Source organism: Herpailurus yagouaroundi, unplaced genomic scaffold, assembly GCF_014898765.1.
Source record: "Herpailurus yagouaroundi ecotype Mexico unplaced genomic scaffold, PumYag 28, whole genome shotgun sequence".
Lineage (NCBI taxonomy): Eukaryota > Metazoa > Chordata > Mammalia > Carnivora > Felidae > Herpailurus > Herpailurus yagouaroundi.
Window position 1 is genome coordinate 62,955,300 of NW_024412376.1, and position 6,386 is coordinate 62,961,685.

The 6,386-nt window shown below is 38.4% G+C and overlaps 1 long non-coding RNA gene across 1 annotated transcript in view; it reads right to left on the bottom strand.

Moving 5' to 3' along the window:
* The window catches only part of LOC121029962 (uncharacterized), a 110,079-nt gene extending 104,384 nt beyond the window's left edge, over nt 1-5,695 (bottom strand). The window contains exon 1 of the long non-coding RNA XR_005790005.1: nt 5,592-5,695. This is a non-coding gene — a long non-coding RNA (uncharacterized LOC121029962). The remainder of the gene's footprint in view (nt 1-5,591) is intronic.
* Nucleotides 5,696-6,386: the final 691 nt, after the last annotated feature.

Genomic DNA, 6,386 nt, shown 5'->3' on the forward strand with positions numbered 1-6,386 from the left:
GTCAGTAATGCATATTAAAGGTGGATTAAATGGTTTGCCTGGGTGGCTCAGTATGTCAAACATCTGACTCTTGATTTCAGCTCAAGTCATGATCTCACAGTCCATGAGTTGGAGCCCCATGTCCACCTTCATGATGACAGCGTGGAGTCTGCTTGGAATTCTCTCTCTCTCTCTCTCTCTCTCTCTTTCTCTGTCTCTGCCTTTCCCCTGCTCTCTCTCTCAAGATAAATAAATAAGCTTAACAAAAAATGAAGTTGGATTAAATAAATGGAATATATGGTGTTTAATATAGGCAAAAACAATGAAGCAAATGACTTTGATTTTTAGATGGAAATGAATAGGCAAACCAAGAAACCTTAAATATTCATAAGTTACGGTTCATGCCACTTTGAACAGACAGCTATGGTATCTCGGGTACAGCCACCAATCCGTTCCCCAGTTGTACTCTGCTTGCAGAACGGAAAGAAAAGCTCTAGCTGTATAGTGAGGTGCAACTGTGGCCAGATTCTAGCCAGCACCCTTGGTCTGGCATGTCTCTGGTAGAAAAGTGTGCTTTGGCTTAAGGCAACTTTCACCTGCCCAGCCCCTTGGCTCTCCTTCCTGTATTAGTTTCCTATAGCCATAAAAAACTGCCACACATGTAGTGGCTTAAAACAACACAAATTTATCACCTGACAGTACTGTAGGTTAGAAGTCTGGCATGAATTTCACAGGGGAAAACTCACGGTGTTCATTGGATGGCATTCTTTTCCAAAGGCCCGGAGGAAAATCCATTCCTGTGCCTTTTCTAGCTTCTTGAGTCCACTAGCCTTCCCTAGCTAGTGGTTTCCATTTTCATCTTCAGAGTCAGCAAGAAACATCACATCTATCTGACCCTAACTTCCTCCTCACGTCTCTCTCTGTAGCCAGGAAATGTTCTCTAATATTTAAGTATACTTGTGATTAGATTAGGTTCGTCTAGAGAATCCAGAATAACCTCCCCACCTCATGGTCCTTAACACAATCACATCTGCAAAATCTCTTTTTCCAAGTAAGACAACATAGTCACAGGTTCAGGGGATTAGAACATGAACATCTTGGTTGGCGGGTTCGGGGGGGGGCGGGGGGGGTAGGGGCGCACTATTCTGGCCATAACTCACCTTGTTCTTGTAACTGCACTCTTAGCAGGGAAGCCCAGAGCATGTGGATGTGACATAACCCAGGACTTGGGTGATATGGGCTTTCTACCTGCTTGCTCCCTATCATAAGCGTGTTAGTCTATTCAGTCCCCTTTCCTTTGCTACTGCTGTAAATTTGAAATCTATTTAATACGCTTTGTCATTCAGACATCTTCATTTAGTTTGTCGGTGTTTCATGAGCTCTGAAATGATCTGTCTGGGAGTGTACCTGAAGGTACTGAATCAAGGTAATTCCCCAAGCAACAGGATTTTAGTCTTGGCTGGTCCCCATATGAAACCTCCCAAACCCTACAACTCCATATATGTATCATACCTGGGACTAATCGCAAATGAGAAAATAAATTATTGGTCATTTATCTTTCCTGGAATAAATCAAGGGTACTTCTAAAAGAATACAAGACTGAATCAATCAAAAAGAAACATAGAAAGCTGAGCAGTAAGAGGTAGTTGTAAAAGGGGAAATGGTTAGTTCACTAGAAACTAGAAACCAGAAGCAGCATACTGCTTGGGTTGCTAGGAATGATAACTGTAATCTATGCCTGGAGTAGAAATTGAAGTTCAAAGAGGGAAGTAGTTTGTGGTAGACAAGACAGGCCAGCCGCAAAGTAGGAATAGTTTGGAACTAGAAGATAATTCTGACATTTTAGGCGTGCAGGCCAAAAAAGCCTGATTGAGGCATATTCTGGGCCTGAATGATAAGATAAAGTTCTCTGTGCTCTGGTTTTTATTCTTATTTTTTTAAGCTGGGCCCCGTACCTATTTTTGGCACCCATCATTTGCCTATCTACATTAGTTCAACAAACGTCTCCTTGGCACTTGTTAGGTGCTAGATTGCCTAAGTGAGGCTTAAGCTAATGACTGTATCATCTCGAGTCTTGTGGGATCCAGCCCCTCCAGGTTCTCACATCAGCCTTCCTTCCCCTTCCTCAACCACAATGTCTCCTGTCTGCAGTTCAAACACCCCAAGTGATTTCCTCCCTCAGGGTCTTTGCTGTTGCTTCCTCCACAACACTCTATTCAGATTATTTCCTAGTTAGCCATTCCCTGTGTTAGGGGTCTGTTCAACTACCTCCTCAGAGGGATCTTCTATGGCCACCTCACCTGGTTACCATCCCCCACCCTCACCCCAGCAATGCTCTGTGCTATGTCTTTTTCGTTAGCACCTATCATGATTTGCAATCACCTTGTTGTTTGCTTGGAGTTTTAAAATCTGTTTCTTTGTTTCTGTTTACTAAAATGTGAACTTGGGGCACCTGGGTGGCTCAGTCGGTTAACCGTCCGACTTTGGCTCAAGTCATGATCGCATGGTTCATGAGTTCAAGCCCTGCATGGGGCTCTGTGCTGACAGCTCAGAGCCTGGAACCTGCTGCAGATTCTGTGTCTCCCTCTCTTTCTGCCCCTCCTCCCGCTCACACTCTGTCTCTCACTTTCTCTCAAAAAATAGAAATAAGCATAAATGTAAAAAAGAAAAAGAAAAAAATGTGAACTTCACGCTGGGATTTTGCCTGTGTTGTCACTGCTGCATCACCAGTTTGTAGCCCTCAGTGTTTTGCACACTTTAGATAAAATTTGAATGACTAAATTAATGAATAGATGGTAGAACTTATAATTCTACTTATTTATGAGATATGTACAAAACTAAAAATTGTCGTCTCTAATAGCATATGTTCATGGCTCCCAAACAGTGTGCCAAAGCATAGCAGGACCCCTCACTTAACACAGAGAGGTGATCCTGGGTATTTTAAATGTTTGAGGAAATTATGGCAATACTCAACAGGCATTAATTAGACACCATGAGAATTTTTACATCAAGGTGTTTCACAGTTTCAATGTTAGATCACGCTACATTTTTTTAATGATGGCCTTAGTGAAAGGCTGGGTTATCTGTGGTGGCTGTGATGAAAAGCAAGTACCATGCAAAAGTTAGTGTGGAACAGGAAATGAAGTTGGCAGTATCCAATCTGATTCTAAGATTTGAGAAGCTGTACAGTGCTCATGAGGTAAGTAATTCTGGTTATTAAAATTTGAAGTCTCGAGTAGCCATAAGCAGAAAGAAGCAGGTGAAATTTATTTTAATGATATATCTTATTCAACCCAATATGTCTAAATTATTACTCTTTTCACATGTAATCAATATAAAAATCTTAAGGTAATATTTTAAATTATTATCCACATCCCAAGTCTTCACTTTCTACCAGCCACACTTCAGGTGCCAAACAGCCACATATGACCATTGCTGGTCTACAGCCATGAAATTTTCAAGCAGGAGGCCCGTTCCACCACAAAACTCTTATCTGTTAATTGTTTTACTCTAAAAGAAGAAAACCTGTAGCCAGATCCTATGTCAGGTAGCCAATAATTGAGCACAACTTAAAAGAGAAGCTAAGAAGATAAAATCGTTTGCATTTATTACAAAATAACAGTCTGTCAATGTTTCATTCTTATTCATCTGATGTAATGGCATTCTTTTAATGAGATAATTTGTTTCAAGCACTTACACAGTACCTGGCATGAAGTAAATTCTGGATAAGTATTCTGGATAAACAATGAGCATCATTATTAATACTAATGGGGATATACCAGCTTATCAATATCCATGAATGTGATGAAGAAGAAAGAAAGCAGAAGAATACAAAGTACCCATTGATTACTTTTAAGACTCTTTCTGGTAGACACTGGCCAAATAATTACATCAGAATAAATTTGTAAATTCAATGTAGAAAGCGAGTGGTAAATTAAGCACTTCTTAAAGCTTTTAAAACCTTTCAAGTTTCTGAAACGTATTACATTATTCAGGTCTGAGTGTCTCAAATACAAGTCTAAAATATATCTTTACTATTTTGATCAAGACTACTCAACCAGGAATTTTTAGGAGTTTGTTATTATTCATACGTCTCTCATTTTTGTTTAGCTTAGGGGGAAAAAGATCTGTGCTAATGTTTTATTTCTACATTCTCTATTAGGAAATCCTTTTGTTACCCTGTCCGTGTTCCTTCCCACTTAGGCAGGAATGTGGCAAATGTGACCATCCTTACCCTGGTTAAGGCAGAGTTAAGCATTCCCTTCAAGCATGAATTAATGCTAACCTTTGTAAGGATGTATTTAACCTCTTAAAAATCCTGCTAGTTTCTGAAATATTCATTGTACTGAAATCAATAAATCACTGAAATCCCCACTGGGAGGGAAACTTCCTGAGGTCTCAAAGGCCAAGCCAGAGTGGAACCAGTAAACATCAGTTTCTCACAGACATGCAATTAGAACATCTGTTTGTGTCTTCTATGCCTATTAAGATGTTTACTCTGTTAATTGTAGGCATAACATGGGTATCCATCACTATTTTTGTTTTCACTCCCACTATAGGAATTCAATAACAGAGTTTTAACCAGGGCCAGCTACCTTGCCGGTCAATTAGCAACTTGTCTTTTTAAAGAGAGTATAAGAAATGAACATTGTCAGAAGCAAATAATGAGTGATGAAAGACAATCGTGAGAAAAAATCGTGAAAGTTGTAGTACAGACAAATGTATTTCACCAGTGGATATTTAAGTGGTTCTGAAGTTTCATGTTTGGGCTGATTATATCAAAACTAGCCACCTCTGGGACCCAGGGATAGATTTTGAACTTCTACGAGCATTTTTAAATGCTACATTCATTAGCTTTGCCAGCTGTGCTATTGATTTACCAGCAAAGGTTTTCTGCATGAATAGGTAGTAATCTACTGTTTCTTCAATCTTAGAATATTGAGAGAAATGGAGACAGCATATAACAAAAGAAGTTACTGAAAATTATTAATTAAATTTTTGTAATTTCTCTACCTTTTAAAATTATACTAGATAAATGTAACAATCATGAATTTATAAAATAAAAACATCTGAAAATTCTCAGGTGTGGGTGAAACTTAGTAATATAGTTCACAGACAGTGTTCTAATGGTGTCATAACCCTTAAGGGATATTTAGCACACCAAAATTTGGGTTTCAATTGTCTATATAATTGTATATATGCATAAAATAAGCATTTCATATAAATTTCACTCTGTATTTACCCAGTAACCTTAACTTGTTCCCATTCACAAAAATGATTATATAACAGTAAACATCTATATAAAATCTTAAAAACATATTTGGCATTTAATTGACATAATGCCTCTCTGTCAAATAATCATTCTAATATTGTAATAAGGAATAAAAATATAGCATTAATTTCACCTTCCTCTCCATTAAATATTTTTGATGATTCTGAATGTTGACAATTGCCTGAATAATAACAATAAAGCAGAAAGCAAGAAATTGGGAATATTTAGCAACTGGCTTCCTCACCGGGTCCAGCACTGTCCCTGACATATACCAGCTGGTTAAGGAGCGTATTTCTAGACCACGCAGAAAAGAGGAAATTAAAAAGAACCTAATACTCACGTGAAATTGAATTCAAGATGGACTTCACATCCACTATTTAAGTTGAAATCTCTGAACTTCCTCAAAGGTAAGCACAACCAAAGTAAAAACTCATTTGCTGAATGTTCTGCCTAAAATGATATTTTTCAAACATCTGGAAACACTCTTTTGCCTCTCTTCTAAAACCTTAAGAATTACACATTGCTGAAGCTTGATGAAGAAATTGTATTTCAGTGACTGTGGAATAGATATTCTCCACGTTGGAACAGGGCTTTTCCAGTTCATAGGATGCCCTGGGTTTTTCATGGCTAAGAGGTATATTTTAATAAGGTTCATGGAAACCCCCCTTAGCACACTTACCTTAGCTCTCGGAATCAATTCTGCCATCAGCTTCCACACAGCTTCAGAGTCATTTTATCTATCCATTGTCGCTGAACTCAGGTGGCCTCAGTACTTTCAAGACCCGCATTAATCTTGTGTCCTTATTAATATAATGTATTCTGTTTCTAAGTTAAGCCAGGATGGTAAATTCATTGGGGATTTGGATCCATGTTAGAATGATTGCTACATACCCCTGTTGCCCTTATCTCAATCTCAGATGGGGCCAAAAGAAAACATGCATTTGTATATATTGGTTTTGTTCATGTTGTGGCATTCAGTGATGAGGAAAACAGAAAAGGGATACTTAATAGCCTGTGATGTCAATACTCATAGTCTTAGTCACTATGCCATCCAGCCTCTTCACCATAAAAAATCCAACACCTACTTTAAATACCCACTAAGGAGCATTTTTATTAGAACTATGACCAGAAAAAA